General features: G+C 36.5%; 1 long non-coding RNA gene across 1 annotated transcript; it reads right to left on the bottom strand.

The window, feature by feature from the left end:
- Positions 1 to 12,619: 12,619 nt before the first annotated feature.
- On the bottom strand, positions 12,620 to 16,364 carry LOC113276552. Its single transcript, XR_003324507.1, has 2 exons — positions 15,746 to 16,364; positions 12,620 to 13,124 (listed from the first exon to the last, which is right to left on the bottom strand). It is a non-coding gene; the product is annotated as an uncharacterized LOC113276552 (long non-coding RNA).
- Positions 16,365 to 17,818: the final 1,454 nt, after the last annotated feature.

Below are 17,818 nucleotides of genomic sequence, written 5' to 3'. Positions count from 1 at the left end.
GTCTTTGTGACTAAGAATATTGATTGCAAAATCTAGACAATTACTTTGGTAGTTGTATTGAGATAGATCTAAGAACCTGACAAAGGAGCTTATTGGGATAAACGGAAGAGCCTTTTGTCAAACTCATATCACGTTATTTGAAAAGAGTTGTTAAAGAACAGATTTATTGTTCCTTTACTGTTTGGAATACGAACCAAAGGAATTGTTCCAAGCGCGTGACTTATTACAAGTTGGAGGCGTTGGGATACAAACGGAAATAGGAGAACTATAGGTTTAGTTGCTTGGTATCAATTATACGAAGTTGTTTTAGATTTTGTATAGCGGCTTAATCCTGAGAGTATTCAATTCTAGACACGGTCCCGGGGTTTTTCTACATTTGTGGTTTCCTCGTTAACAAAATCTTGTTGTGTCTTTTACTTTTCTATTTTCCGCAATTATAATTGTTTTTATTATAATTAGAAGTAAAATACACAAACGTTAATTCTTATTTACTTGATAGCAATCTTATTGTGTTTGGCTAAGTCCGAACCTATTATCAGGTAAACATACTTCGTTGTTGTATTGTCTCGATCTTGTATCCATAGTCAATCACAGAAGCTATCTTGTTGTCATATTGTCTTGATCTCGTATTCATAGACGACCACACGAAGTGTAAACCGATTAGTTGTATTGTATCGACTCAATCCATAGACAATCAATTTCGGAGAAAAGAAAGGACTTATAGGTGGAAAAATTTAGATTGATGTATATTTGGGTACCCTCATCTTTTCAATTGGTATCAGAGTAGGAAAACACGAAAACATATAACAATCTGTGTTTGTTGTGATCCAACCTATAATAAATTGAATCCATGTCTGATTCAGTTAACGTAAAGCAAGAAGATGATATATCTCAGAAAGGATGTTTGTTTTCAAAACCTGATAAACAGCTCAGCACTGTTAGTTCACTAGTGGAACACAACTCAGGAAATATAAAACATGATGAGTTAATAAGAAAACAAATACTTGAGACAAACAAGTCAGATTCATATGACAGTGATGAGATTAAATTTTTCATAAAGCTTGCAGAAAAATATAATCCAAAAGATAATATATATTATCCATCTGCCGAGAAGATCGTCAGAGAATATTTGATTCATGAAGATGTTGAATCTAATGTACTTGACTTTGTTCAAGACAAAAGGGATATATTAGTTAAAACAAGGATATGTGATTCTAATCTCCAGAATCTCTTAACTAATATATAACATTGTGATTCTAATAGTCTAACTACTTACAAGAATCAAAATATATGTACTTCAAGGGGTAGTCCTATGACTAGTATCCGGTCAAGACCTTCTGTCATTTATTATGAAAATGATTATCTCTTAGACATAGGAAAAGATCAGCTCATGTATACAAAAACAAATGATTTCAGATCATGTTGTTTTGTTATCAACTGTCTAAAACCGAATCCAGTAAACAATCCCATCAAATGATGTTGTCATATTCCAAGAAATTCCTTGGTCGATATAAGAGTTCTGATTATTTCACAACTCAAAAGACTTCAACTCACGCTAATGATCCTGTTTATCAAACTGAACATTCTGTTAAATCAGATCACTCCAGTTGTGACGCAGTAAAAGAAGTTTATTCTTGGAATGATCCCAGAAGGGAAGATATTCGAAAATATCATGATGGATCATGTTCCACAAATTCTGAGCTATCGCAAGCTCACTCCAACAACTGATGTTGATGTTCAGAATTTCACTAGATGTGCTCAATTCAAATAAATGGGAAGTTATTAAAAGGAGCACAAGAACATGAAGGAAGCATAATATTTCATGAACATCTAAAAGTGTTTTTCTTTGCTTGGAATATTTTTCTTTTTTAAAATACTTTCAATCTATGGACTTTGGGAAAAATATTTTCAGATCCTCTCAATCATTATTAATTCGGAAAATTTCTTATGTTGTTTCCGAAAGTGTATATTTTCACAAATAATATACCTTGATTAGGTATCTCAATCTTGGAAACCAAGCTTGATCTATTATATAAACCATTTATAGGACCGTACTTCCCTTTATGTTTTTTCTGCGGTCAAGGATGGGTGAAAATACTATTGATCTTGAATGTTAACTACGAAAACTTGAAACCTTTCAAGTTGAGTTCAAATGCTATTTCTCAAAAGAACATAAAAAGAATCATATATCTTTTGAACTTATGCTTATGTTGATGGGAGATTTTGAAGTTGCTCGTGATCTTATGAAAACTGCAGTTATGAATGAAAAACTGCTCGAATCAACTCATTTGAAGTTGATCATTGAGGTGAACCTCTCGAAGAGAAGATTCAATGTTCTAAAAGAAAAGAGAAGACAGATGAACCTGATTTCTGAAGAATCTTCAGTAAACAATAAGAGTACCACTAGAGATTAAGATACATGTTGTAATTCTTAATCAAGAAATAAACATCATTTTTTGATTTCTTTCAATAATTGTATAAGGTCTATTATGAATAAAACTATCTTACTTTTGAATAAAATTATTAGTTTATAATTTTTCTTGTGATAGTTTTCCTTTACATAGCATGTGCTTGAATGCTTTATATTATTGCTATGTATGTTTATGGGATGTTTGATTTCGGTTTTCATAACCTTGATATTCGATCTCATATTATGTGAACCCTTATGGTTTGGGTGACTTTTTAATTTAGCGGGATTGAGTTCTATCCCATGTTTGTAGGCTTTATCAAAGGATTGTAAGGGGTTCCTATTGAAACTAATATGTGAAAATGTCACAATATGTTGAATCATTTGGTTTAGCATAAAAGCATATGTGTTTCGAGGTTTCAAATTTTGCATCGCGTTAGTTAAAACCGGTTTTCAACCTTTCTCTGGTAAAGGTTGGTCCTTGTTGTTGTTCTTTTGTTTTGGCGAGAGGATGACAACAAAACGGGGGAGAGTTCTAATGTGAACTTGCGCTTAGTGACATATCTTTTGGGGGAGAAGAGGATGCGGTGTTAGAGCACTGCTCGGTAGAACTCTCATCCGTTGCTATCTCAACCATGGTTGTCAATGTTAGTGATCAAAACTATAAGTCTTGATTTCTAGCCTATTTATAGATGTCTCGGACTAGGACATAGTTTGTGTAGTTGAGCTTAGAATTCACGACGCTTATCACTTGAAGACGAAGAACTACTAAGGAGAGCTTTTGGAACTTCATCGACAAAAGGTATGTGGAGACTTAAACTCATCTATCACTTGGAAAGTTTATTTCTACTCTATCTCCTATATTGAGACATAAGTCGTGTTATGATATAGTTTTTTCTATACACATTTGAGATTTCGAGCTGAGTATTTCTCGCTTACATATTTCTCAAAACATGTATTGGTAAACTTTCACTTCGACCAAGTTCATCTTATATCATGAGAAAATTTCCGAGTAACATCTTACATGGTTTGTGTGACACAATCATTTGGTGTAAGACTTGGAATGTTCCGATAATGATTATTTCAATATCTTGAAAATTGCATTGATGCTAATACTGTGTGAAAACGACTATTGTCATTATAGAAGAATGTTTCAATGATTAAAATAAAGAGTTTAGAATCCTATAACCATCTTTGGATATAGACATAGTGTGTTCGCACATTAATGTATAAGTCCAAAACCGGGAGCCTAAAGTATGCATACTTGTGTGTATACAAAAAGGTTATAGGAGACTGGGTAAGTATGCGTACCCGTACGCATACTAGCGGAAGTTCACGTCCGTGAATTTCTACTGAGTTTGAAAACCAAAACCAAAATCATCCGGTTACCTAAAGTACGCGTATCCGTACGCATACTGGCGGAAAGTTCACGTCCATGAATTGCTGATGAGTTTGAAAACTAAAACAAACTCAAATCCGATTAATTAAGTACGCATACCCATATGCATACTTAAGTGGTTACTTTCTAAGATCGGTTGTACATGAACCTAAAACATTTATCAATAAGGAATGCAATATTTGCAATCCGTTGCTATAATGTACATGTATTGATTCGAGTGAATCAAACCGATTTTGCTTCAATTGTGTTCTTGTATAAATCTATGAGAATATAGCAATTGAAAAACTGTTTAACTAGTTTCATTTGCGTCATTTGAAGTAGTTATGGTTAACATGAATAAGGTTGATATGAGAGTAATCATATGGCTAACCTCGGTTAACTATTTCTGAACCAACATGGTGTACACGTTTGGGTACGGTTACATAAACATAAATGAGGGTACATTTCATTTGTATGTAACAAGCTAAGTTCGATCTAACGGTTGAAAGATATTAGCTTGGTTGAATCAGGTTTTTCGTCTAACGGTGAATATTGAATGCTTTGTTACCAAGGTAACTTGGATTGCAAACCCTGATTTGAAAACAGTATAAAGGATAACTCTAGCAATTGGGAAACCTAATCCCCATGCCTCTTGTGTGTTACTAGTTGCATAACTAGAGTCGATTTTCCTTTAACCTTAGGTTTCTTCTCGAGACCCTGTAGGTTAACGACTTAAAGACTTCATTGGGATTGTGAAGCCAGACCAAACTATTCTCTTTGTAGTTGTGTGATATGATCTTGTTGTTTCTATCGTGATTGAGTGCAACTGTAAAATTATCTTGAGATTAATACCTCCGATAGGAAAGATATAAAAGTAATCACAAACACCTTCGTCTCATCGTTTGTGATTCCACAATAACTTGTTTCGCTAGTCGATTAAGTTTATTGTGAGGTGATTGATAATACTAGGCCGTTCTTCGGGAATATAAGTCTGGTTTATCAATTGGTTCCTGATCACCTTGATTTATCAAAAGATGGAACAAAAACTCTTGGGTATTTCTGTGGGAGACAGTTTTGTTCAATCCTATATATTTTTCTGTGTGAGACAGATTTGTTTATCAAGTCTTCGACTTTGAGTCGTAGCAACTCTTAGTTGTGGGTGAGATCAGCTAAGGGAATCAAGTGCGTAGTATCCTGCTGGGATCAGAGACGTAAGGAGTGCAACTGTACATTGAATCAGTGTGAGATTGATTTGGGTTCAACTACAGTCTAGTCCGAAGTTAATTGGTAGTAGGCTAGTGTATGTAGCGGCTTAATACAGAGTGGTGTTCAATCTGGACTCGGTCCCAGGGTTTTTCTGCATTTGCGGTTTCCTTGTTAACAAAATTCTGGCGTCTGTGTTATTTCTTTTTCGCATTATATTTTGTTATATAATTGAAATATCACAGGTTGTGTGTTAAGATCAATCAATTAGAATATCTAACCTTTGGTTGTTGATTTACATTGATTGACACTTGAACATTGGTTTTTGGTACCGTTCAAGTAATTCCTCTTATATTCAATCGGGCTCGCACTATTTGTTGATTGCGGATTGAATTAAGAGTTAGATATATTAAACTCTTTGATATACTTTATTCTAGATTGAGTCTGACTATTTAGTTGATTCTCTAGAAAGTGTATTGGAGTAAGTCCTCTCATATTGCCAAACGAATTGTTGGGTGTGGTTGTTAGACCCCCGCATTTCCAATTGGTATCAGAGCAGGCAAACACGTTAAAGACCTTATAAGTTTGTGTTTGTAGCGATTTGAGGATGGACGATATTTTCTCTGATAAACGCATCGCCTGAAATAAAAGTTATGTTTCATTAAAGTCTATTAAAAAGAAAGATTTGTCAATCTCGAATATAGAAGAACCTTGTGTTCAAAGGAAACAGACATACATTGACAAGTGTTTCCCTGACCACCTTACTGACGAGTCTGACTCTGCAGTTGAAAGGGATACAACTAAAGAGAGTGAAGTGATTCTAAAACTTGTTAGAATCCAGGCTGATAATGTCAACCGGTTGAAACACAAAGTCAATGTCCTTGTTGGTATGATTGTGAGCGTGACTCTCGTTTAAACATTCTTCAAGAGGAAAATCTCAAAAAGGATGCTTTGGAAACTGAACATCTCTTAAGTAAACTCTCATTTCAAGAGTGTTCAAAAGAGTTCGCTATACCAACTGCTTTTAATTTAACTGAAAAAATTACTGGTTCAGAAGCAAAACTGAAAACCCTTTCTGTTAAAAAGGATGTGCTTGTATCTTCTTCTAATCAAGGGAATCCCACATCACACAGAAGGAAGAATTCTTTCGACAATAGTGTTAAGACTGTTCTGGCTAATCACTCAGGTGATCAAAAAGTACGTCTCTTTTGTGATTCAAAAGGGCCGTGTAAACAAAAGAGGAATTCTAGGTTGAATGACAATTCTATTATTCGTCTCCAACACACCTTAGATTTAATTCTCAAAGGTGTAACTGACATTTGTATGTCTAAACCTATTGGTTTTAGTACTCACTCAGTGTACTCCACCAGGAAAGTCAATTCAATGTGTTCCTCAAATGTTCAAACACATAACAGTCTTCTTAAACCATATCGACGAAGAAGAACTCATGGATATTCTTCGATTAAGAAGGGAGATTATGTTGTTCATGATGTGAAAAAGGTACCAGAAGAAGTAAGCAATGGAAAAATGGAAGCCAACCCAAGAAGGATAATTGAAGGATATAAAGATATCATCAACAGGCTGACAAGTCCCTCTGTAAATTCTTCAGGTATACTTGCTGACAAAATGTGTTGCTGAATCTCCAGCTATCTTCTTATCGTTCTTAGCTGATTTATCAATTACAAACACTTTTTGTTGCATAAGTTTTTTTTTGTTTTGTTTTTTTTTTTAAAAAAACACATGTCAAATTGTTGTGCTCTAAATTTTTCTCTTTTGAGAATAAATTTATTTTAGAGCTGAGTTTATTTTTACTCATTAAGCAAATATGTATTATATCTTTTTCGCAACCGTTAACTTGGAAACCCTAATCTTTGGTTCTTGTGTAACCTATAAATACCAAACCTTTTATAGAGTACGCATACTTTTGTTGTGCTCTTTTAAGGATGGGATCTACTCCAAGTTCTTGGGATTTACCAGCCGATTCAATTGATGATTCGGTTTATTTGGAGTTTGTTTTGAAGAAGAAGAGAACCCTTGTGAAGTCCGACGAACTCGAATCCTGTGCCTCATGCTATTATGCATTTTCTCATCAAGATCGAGAAAATGCTGAGATGGTCTCTGCTGAAGTAGTTCATGGTTTTCTCACTGATCTTGGGAAGACTCAACTGAAGATCAAGAACTCTGTAAAGGATCTTAACTTGTTATGAACTGAGTTGAAAAATGTTGATTCTGACCTTGTTCTCATGAAGTCACAAGTTAAGGATCTTCTCAATGAGGATATCTTCTCCGAAGATACAATTGATACAGTTAGTCACAAGTTTTAAGGTCTTGGTACCAGTGAAGCTTCCGTACAGGAGCTCTGATTATGGATTGTGATTACTCTCTGTTTCTGAGTTTGTTTTGCTTTATATTGTCTAGTAAATCTTCTCTTTAGGTTTTTAGAAGAATAACTAGGGTTTGGAATAGCTATTATTGTGAGTACACATAGATATGTCCAACGATTTTCATATTCAATGTTTTTAGATTTATTTATTTAAATTCTAAGTTATTTGGAAGATGATTTTTTTGCAATTTTAATCTTTATGATTTTATATATTGCGAATTGTTATGGGATTTGTTGTTTACGTCCGTGAACCTGTGACTATCCCATACTTGTTCAAAAGTTATCTCTATTATGTCGGTATGAAAGTATTGATAGAAGATAGAATGAACTTTTGACTTTACAAAAGTTAAAACCTCTTATGTCATTGTTTTGATGGAAGAAAGGATAAAACTTTTGTTTACAAGGATTAAGTCTATTGTATGTCACTGTGCAAATAGTGATGGAAAATAGAATGAATCCTTGTATATTCCGCAGTATTGGTCGATCTCCGATCCACATTTTTTGTGCATATACTGTGTTGCTCCATAAGTTTTCTTATGTTTGAGCATGACCAATTGAATTGATCATTCTCTTGTAGTCAGTTTAGTTGTTGCTCCGTAAGTTCTCTTATGACGAGCATGACCAATTGAATTGATCACTTTTGTGGTTGATTTAGCTGTGTAATTACAATTTAATTAATCATGGGTTTTCTTTTGGTTAATTTAGTAGTGCATTTCGATTGGATTAATCATAATTCTTTTATGGATAATTCAAGTGAATACTTTGGACTGAAATTCATGTTTTCATGTGATTTGGTTATTGTAGTTACCTAAAATTGGTGAGAGGCTAGAGATGGGATTCTAGGGTTTCTGAAAGTGAGTTACGGGAGGTTGAGCACGAACAGTCTTCGCCTAAACCACGCACAGTGGCCGTTCAAAGGATGCTTCAGTCATAGGGAAGAAGGATTAGGGCTGGTCTTAGGTAGGGAAGCAAATGAAGAGAGAAATCAGAGAACAAGTTATTGCTCTGAGAGGTTATGAGAACGATTATTGTAGATTGGAAAATAGATGACCTATTTATAGCTGGATTCTCTAATCTCAAGTCGGCGAAGATAAGGATTGCTTTCCGTGCCGTGCGGAATAATTCTCCCGTCTCTTAAGGAATAGGGATAAAATTGGTTGAGTTTATCTCATTATTCCACCGCCTTTATTCTCTTCTGCGGTGAAAAATAAGCCGGGTATTTATCACACGTGTCGTAGACCGCCAGACCAAAATCCTAATTGATATCCCACCATTTGTGTGAAGCTGAGTCATCCCTTGTGGTGATGTGTTGAGAGAGAGAAATATTCTCTTTAGCCGAGTTGGCCAAGATAGATATATATTCTCTATTTTGTGAGAATGACTAGGATGAGTCACGTGAAAAGTCATGGAATTCCTCGGAAATCGTGTGCAGAGTGTGAGAAGAGCTGGGGCTGATCTCCCTCTCTCCATGGCCGGTCACATATGTCATGTGGAGACCATATTATCATTTGTGGTTCCCTTTGTTGAGCGTGCGGAGCTCAAGAGAGCTTATCCACGTTTTAGATAAATATGTATAACTCAGGCTCAATTTACTAGTTGTGAGTGCGTTTGAGAGGCTGAGAAATAGGCTTGAGCACTAGGTATGGCGTGTGCCTATCATGTGAATCTATCCAAGATTTTGAGGAGAGATTTGAATCTCTTCGAGATTTTGTAGAGAGATTTGAATCTCTGAGATTTTTGCGAACAGCTCAAAAATCTCTCTATGATTTTTGTAGAGAGATTTTTGCGGACGGATCAAAATCTCTCTGAAGATTTTCTTAACGGATCCCTATCTCTCTGCGGTCAGATGGGACTCGGCCTGGAGAGAAAGAAAAGACTTTGTACGCCCGATTAATGTCTCTGCGAGACTTTGGATCACTTTTCTTTGACCAGCGTATCTTGCAGAGATGTGCTAGAAATTAACTATGTGTCCATATGATGAGCCAACAAGACCAGTGTATCTCGAAAGGATGTCATAGGAGTCTGTCGAAAGTCTCAGAGGTAGAATAACCAGCGTATCTCGCGGGGATGTCCTAGGATCTATCCGGAAACCTTAGTAAGTCGAGTCAGAGCCTACAATATACATGACCAGTGTATCTCGCGATGATGTACTAGGAATCAGTCTTTTGATCTCAAATAGGGTGAGTCGTGCTTACAGGAGATATGCAAATCTCCGCTCTGGGTCATAAGTCCGCCGATGACGTTTTTACGCATCTACGAGCCTACATGACCAGCAGCATCTCGTTGAGGATGTATACTAGGAACCATGGCATCACAATCAGCTGCGTCTCGCGAAGACATGCTGGAATTATGGTTGTTCTGGTTCATAAGTCTGTCGGGGACGTTTTACGCTCTACAGAACCTACGTGACCAGCAGTATCTCATTGAGGATGTGCACTAGGAGTCACGGCATCACGACCAGCTGTGTCTCGCGGGGGCGTATACTAGAAATCGTGGCTGAGGATGCCTTGAGGGCCAAGGGCTTAATCTCTCTCGTGAGAGTTGAATTTTGTCTACGGTATTGAGTTGACGCTTTTTCCTCTTTTCCAAATTTCACCATGTACATTAAGTCCCCTACTCAGAAGAACCTTGATTGTTCTATGATGAGTATATATATGGTTTTTTATCGTTCAGGTACGAATTTACAACTTTTTGCGGAGTCCCCGATACTTAGTCCTTGCTTGCTCCGACTCTGAACTTTGAATTTTTACCCTGGACTTGGGAGCTTTCTGGAATTTTGTATTTGGAGACATTACTATTATGAAACTTGAGCCTTGATTCAGTAAGATTTCCGTTTTCTTGAGAGACCATACATGCGAATTAGGGTTTCTTTGACCAAAAACCCTAATTTTTTCCTTTCAGTACCACTCTGAGCTTGGAATTGTCCTTGGACTTGGAACATTGTTAGACCTTTTGCATTGGAGAATCATCATGGAAATAGAATCTTGCAGAGGAAACTTCCATCTTGGTTGAATGGGATTTGCAAATTAGGGTTTACTTGGACAAAACCCTTATTTTCTCTTTGTGCATCATTGAGCTTCCGAGTTTGTGCAAGCGAGTATTTGGGGAAGACGAGAGATTTGAGCGACTTCCTGGATGTCCGTGAAGTTGGGAAAAATCCTATGATAATATATTTGACACTTGCTTTTGCAGTTGCAGAGTTCTTATCCCATACAAATTCTGAATTCAGGCTTGTACTGCACCTAAACCCTAATTTGCCTCTTGTTCGCGTCTTACTCCTTCAGACATTCTGGATAGGCTTGACGAGGCTTGGAAGGTGTGAATCTATATTGTGGGGTTAGCGCCTTGTATGACGAGAACTTTTTCAATCCCTTATACAAATCAAACTCTCCTTTTCGAGAGAAAATACCTATCTTTGAAATCCAAGAGTATTTTCGTCAAAATCTTAATATGAGCATGATTTTTCTGACATGAAAGACTTTGTGAGACTCTCTAGGCATGGTTTCGGCTTGAGAGAGGGAGAGAGGCGCATGTCCGGTATTGGTTTTGAAAATTGTGACCTCCAACTTCCCTGTTTTAGCTAAACTCCTTCTATTTTCTCTGACATTATGCTTTTCTGGATTCCGTTTCAATCCCGTTCTTCTCTGAACATTTAGAAAACCCAATATTCACGTGTATGAGGCTTTTGAAATGAGTAGATGAGAGCTTGGTTGGTCTCTAGCTGTATTAAGGCTTCCTTCATTGAAAAATACTCAAAACTACAATATAAGGGTATTTTGGTCAGAATCCTTTATGAGCTCGTTTTTGTTGAAGAACAATGAGCTAAAATGGATTGAAATAGGTTTATATAATCTTCCAAGAAAATGGGGAGAAGCTCGGTCCGTTCTCTTTTAGAATAATCCCTTTTCCCACCAAATTCTTGAAATTATAGTTATTTTCGTCAAAACCCTAATTCTCTTCGACTTTTATCCCTCTGAAAAAAGTTCCAAGAGAATAAATCACGTCCCACTGGCCTAGGAGAACATCCTCACGCATGAAAAGGGCTTGTCCACGGTTTGGAGGAATATTTAGTAAAAAGAAACCCCTCAGTTTCCTTATCTGATTCAAATTCCTCTAATTTCCTTTTTTAGCTCCAACTCCTTTTCCTTTTTACCGATGACTTCCCTTTTGAGCTAGTCTTAAAACTCTTTTCCATCTCTTTTGGGCGTGACATAGTTATCGAGGTCGTTCTTCCCTTCTTCTACTCGTTCTGTTTGTATCAGGACTCTCCGTTTGGGTGTTCGTCAGAAAATTTCAGTTTTGAGAGACTTGCATAGGATGGCCGTAAAATCTTCATACCATGTAGAATTTGAGCTCCCAACCCCAATTTGAAAAGACAAAATAATTATCTATTCTAACACAAAAAGAATTATCCAATTCCGAGTTGTTTAGGTCAGTCAACCAGTCACGTACTTTTGTCATCAGGAATCCCGTACAGAATTTTAGAGGCGTTTCAGATTGCGCTTACTTCGATGTTGGGACCACATCTCCTAAATCGCTTGTCCGTTTGAGGCACCCTTTGGATATGTTGTAGCAGAGATATAGATAAACATATTTTCTCAAGACAGTACCCCAAAATTCCTTACGAATGTTCGTCAGTTAGCGCGTTTTCTCATGGAAGTGTACAGAAATCCTAATTGTAAGAGGATTCCCATATTCCTTTGCATGTTGTGATGCCTTGAGTATGCCTCCTAGGGTACTATGACTTTACTAGATCCCTTATATTAGCACTAATTGTAAGAGGATTCCCATATTCCTTGATCCGCTGCATGTTGTGACGCCTTGAGTATGCCTCCTAGGGTATTATGACTTTACTAGATCCCTTATATTAGCATAAGACGTGGCCTTTTGTCTCCATGAACACTAATCCCACATACGAAGCAAGTTTAGCCGCCAAAGCTAAATTTCCTTTTTGCTTCCATATCTCAATATATCTTGTTTAATTCTATCTTCTTTTGTAGACTCATGACATGGAATGACTCAAGATGTACTTATTGGAAATACAACATAAATTTGTTCCCTTGACAATGCTTCAGCTACCCATCAGTCCCCAGGTTGGTGATTCTCGTGTTGAAGAAACCCGGAGAGATGAAGCACATCACCGAATATAACTGAATATTTTACCGCTGGTCTTGATTTTGTTGGCCCTAGTGCAACCTTGGGCTCAAATGAAATACTCGTAGGGGGTTCAGTGTTGCTACCAAATATGCCGAATTGTACCGGTTGATTTGGCGAAGATATGGCCATATTACTACAATGGGGATAATAACTTATGTTGTTCCTCCTATGATTGAAATAATTAACGACTTGCTGGAGACCCTTGATGTCGTACAGGACTTGACTCTGAACAAAATTCCTTCTGGTTAATTCATAGATCTTGGAAAGCTCGTGACCACTTGCGAAAATCTTCGCTTTAACGCGAGATGGCTCCGAGAATGGCTCAACAATATCCAAGCCGAATTTTAGAAGTTGTTGCACTCTGCCCTCGCTTTTCAAGAGATGCTCTTCATGGTGAGAATGAGTTCGCCCTTGGCAATATGGAGATGAGGCGAGCTTCGATAATTTTAGAGAACTTTCAGAAAGAGATTCTATGACAGATCATAGAATCTGGACTTCCAGGGAACCGGGTTTCGGCTCGTTTGACAAGCTCCGACTCCTGATACGCCACTCAAGAAACCGGACTTTCAAATTTTTGGAACCAATTCACCTTTAACCTGCAAAATGTTCATTGAATTATCCCAAGAACAACAGAATTGAGATCCTGCTAAACAAAAATCTTATTGGTCTCAAGGTTGGAATTCTATGAGCATATGTCCCATACCATAATACTCATAAAATTCCACGAGGGATTCAATTTCCAAAAAAAATTAAATATAAGAGTCGGTCAATTGCCTAAAATAAAATTTGGCTAGTTGCCAACCCAATAACTTATACGGACAGTTGTCAAAATTAACACGGGCCAATTGCCCAAAAATAACAGACGGCCAGTTGGCAAATTAACACGGGCCAATTGCCCAAAATAACAGACGACCAGTTGCCAAATTAACACGGGCCAATTTCCCATGATATATACCTGCCAAGGTTGCAATCATCTCTGAATAGATGGTATGAACTGCAAAGCAGTAACCAGGACTTTCAGATGATATGAACAACCTTGTAGAGTTGTGTTGAACCGCGTAGCGGCTGCCTACGTACCCTCTCCGTTGCTCGAAGGGATCAAGCACGACCGTAGTTCGTCAATTGTTCATTTAGATAATATGAACTACCCTCAACGGTAGCAATTACCTCTTTACAACCATCCCTTGACCTGCAGTCATTTTCCTTTAAATTTCTTCCATCCCTAACTTGTCAACAACTTTCTTCATAAAAGACTATAGTTTTATGAAGCAACAGTCAACTTAGCAACAATCGATTAATGAAAATATGTTAAACATCAATAACATATGCTTGTACCTGCCACTTAGAATCAGTTGTAGAACACAATTATCCAACAGTACCACCATGCTAGAAGACTAGTTGATTCTCTAATTACTCGTAAACAATTAGTTGAAAAGGGCATTTTCTCAATTTTAATGGATACAATGTAACTAACCTCCAACAAGTTAAAGGAAAGGCCTACTTAGGTCTCAGAAGAGGTAGACAGGCATAAAAGACGAAAGACATGGCATCATCAAATTTTGAATCCTATTCATTTATAAAGCAGTAAGGCTTGAGACTTTGACAGAGGACAGAGCAATTTCCCTCCTCTTAGGATATTCAATTTATGTTATTTCTTTCAAGTCCAACCCCTGCTTACAGTAGTTTCCATTCAAAGGCATTGTGACAAAAGCCATAATCTACTGTTCCTACCATATACACGAATCCACCATACCGTACCGGGTACTAGATCCTACCTAAAACAATTTTCCATATCTATATATAGTTCTACGGATTGTGCAACATACATATTACCAAGATGAGCAAACTCACGTATGGACTAAATATTTCAATGGGCAAGCTCATTCCATCATGCTCACCAAATTTTATATTTCTTTCCATACAAAACTTAGTCCACTCTCCATACTAGTTATATATGAACCAATTGATCATGCTATTGAGATACCGATTTGGAAAAGAAATGAAATGTTCACCAAAATAACCAAATTTGTTTAAGGCCAACGACAAGGATATAATTAAGAAATGAAATTCATTTTTCATAACTCCGGCAAAGCCAAAGAAATTTCCACATTCTCTAAATATTGGACACCACACAATGAAACACTCATATACACACAAAATATTTAAAAGAGATCAAAAATGAAATTCTCGTGAAGCCGTCCGCATCTCCGAGAACTACTTCAAATAAAATAGTCATACAAGCCATCAAAGCGTAGACAGTAAATTCTATCATGCCAATAACAGTACCTACACTAAAATTTCCGTAGGAAATGTTAATTCTACACAGAACCTTGTCCACGTGCAATTTCTGACCATAAGAGAAACTGGTGGTATACTTGAATATGCTTTGTTCGTATTAACAAGTTTAAGAAATTTTACTCACACCTATCACCAAATCAACTGACATGTACCATGGATAACTTCAAGTCCTGGCCAATCAAGCAGTAGCTAACCATTGTTTACCTATACCAAAATTTTATGTACAAAAATGTTCAGAGTTTACCTTAATTAATTCAAACTAATGGCAATAAGCCATAAGCAGTACACAGAACATCATCAACCCATGCATCTGGTCACTAAGGTCTCCAATCCACACAGTCTAATGTAAACACAGTTAAAATTCGCAACATCAAAATCATAGGCTAAGCGATGGGTAAAATGCTACATTTTTAACTTAGAAGTCCAAGTTTCGGAACTGCATTCCTATTGTTTCCAGAACAATTATCTTTTCTCCAAGCAACATAGATTATTCAGAACGGTAACGATGATGGGCAAGCTATAGATTTTGTCAACTTATCGTCGTCATACAAAAATGAAAAGAACTTAACTTTTCACTTTCAAGATAAAATAATGAAACAGCACTCAAGTGAACATTTAAATTATTGGAAAATAAATTAGCAAGCATGCTAATTTATTTTTAAAGCTATTAAATGATTCTGTATAGCAACCAAGAACAGTATCACAATAGCAATAGTTAGTGATTTAGACGAGAGCAACAAGAAAAATACCCAACAAAATAGTACTCATGTATTAGATTATCAAATTGCACAACCCTTGTTTACGACAAAGTCACAAACACCTTGTCCACAACTAATTATCAACAGATTTGTGAACAGAGATGATACTAAAATTGCTAAGGTATAAGAATTATCTCAAGATGTAAGAAAAATGACAAAACCTGAATTTGAAGTTTATTCCTCAATTCCAACTGAAGCAGCATCAGACCTAGACGGGTTTTCACGGCTAAATCTTTGATAAACCCCCAAATTTTACTTTTGTTGTTGCATGCCTTAAATAAACCTATTGGAACTTTGTAGTACTCAATTATCTTCCGACATAGGCATCACAGCAATACCATCTTCCACTGTAATCTCGCTCCATCTAAACCCAAAAACTCCTATGAACTCTTACCAATTTCTTCCTGTATACAACCATGACTCAAAATTGCTTGAATCATCTCCAATAATATTCTCAATTAACGAAAGCAACATGGCGATTCTCACTTGAACTTCTAGGTCAGAGAAATATATCTATAACCCTGATAATCCATACCCAAGTTCATTTTTGCAACAAGCTTCTTTGATTCTAAAACCACACTATTAATACCATTCAAGACTAGCTCCATTCAAAAGAATGTAATCAGAAGAGAATGGAAGGGACGAAAGAGAATTTTGAGATACCCCCTCTCTCTGCGGATATTTCACTCTCCATTCACCTTTCTCATTCAATTTTACAAAAATTTATGCTATGTTCTTACTTTCTTTTCTGTCTACCAGAGAAAGAGAAAACTAGAGAAAGGAAGAAAGAGATAAGAAATCTCCGCCCACTTTTATTTTTATTTCCAGTTTCTAAAGGCTACACGTGTGCCTCATGCATACATGCATCTTAAGGCACCAATGATTTTGATTTAGACAACCTTAGTGTTTAGAAACTAAATTTTCACTATTAAGGCACCAAAAACGTTAAAGGCACCGTATATTAAATTTTTAAGCATTCTAGGCACAGAATTTGGTTACTAGTTTCACTTAAACCCGATGATGTATTTTCAAATGTTGTTGTAGATAGTGGTGAAAACTGGTTCTTTTCGAACTTGTGAAGGTAACTCCTTTTTTTTTTAGATTTAATAAAAATAAAGCAAATTAATTTTCGAAGAGTGATGTCAAGATTTAAAATGGACTAAGGCTCCGGATTCACTATTATTTCAAGTTGATTGGTTACAAAAATATTTCATAATTATTATCTAGTTATTTTTCCATTAAATCACTTATTAATCTATAAGGTGTCCAAATATTAAATTGTAATCCTTAAGCATGATTTATCAAAGAATTAATTCTAGGCATAAAACATCAAACTGATTCACAACTAATTAAGAAAACCATTTTTATCTCTTTTTTTATTGATCCAAGTGAATTAAATAAAATAAATAATTAAGAAATTATAAAAAGAATTTATCAATCAAACATGAGTGAATAGCTCCTCCTTCGCCTCAGTCACCAGGTATTTTAGCCGCTCATCATGTTGGAAAACCTCTCAAAATATTTCATTGATGCTCAAAAGTGTTTTACAATGAAGAGAAAGACAAGAAAATGATATAAAACAGGATTCTGCGACCCACAAAAGGCGTTCAGAGTCAACGACAAAGCTGAAGTGATGTTGTCGTTGGGAAACTACGACCCACAGGCGACAGTCGATGTCACTGTTGATAAACGACGGTCTTGAAGAGTCTGTTCTTCACGTTCTTCCTCCTCGCAGCAGCAGCAGCAGCAGTAGCAGAGCCAGAATCTCTGCAACTTGGATTTTCTTGCTCTGTAGTGCTCTAAACCTCTCCCAATTCTCTCCAAACTTGCTAAACTCTTTAGCCTTGTATTTATAGTGTTTTAGAACAAAAATATCCGACCATAACACCGTATAATCTCCCATTAATCCCGTCATTGCTCGCTGCCCATATTTAACAATAATTTCCATTTTTGGCTTCTACACACGTTAGATTTGATCCTGCACGCTCTAGTTAGCCTTCTACACGTCTCAGCACTCTTTCAACGCTAGTAGAACTCCTCCATGCACACGAGAACTTCAATTGTGCTCGTGTTACAGTACACGTGCGCTGTTTTGGGTGTGTGAATCATCACGCGTTTTCCAGCCAATTCCGATCGAACCCACTGCCCAAAATGTGTTCCTTAAACTATATCACATCTCTCTATCAAATTTCAGCCATTGAATCGACCCGTAACCCCTTCATTTTTGTGATCAA

The sequence above is a fragment of the Papaver somniferum genome, chromosome 4 (assembly GCF_003573695.1).
Source record: "Papaver somniferum cultivar HN1 chromosome 4, ASM357369v1, whole genome shotgun sequence".
NCBI lineage: Eukaryota > Viridiplantae > Streptophyta > Magnoliopsida > Ranunculales > Papaveraceae > Papaver > Papaver somniferum.
This window is presented reverse-complemented; position numbering and strand designations above follow the sequence as displayed.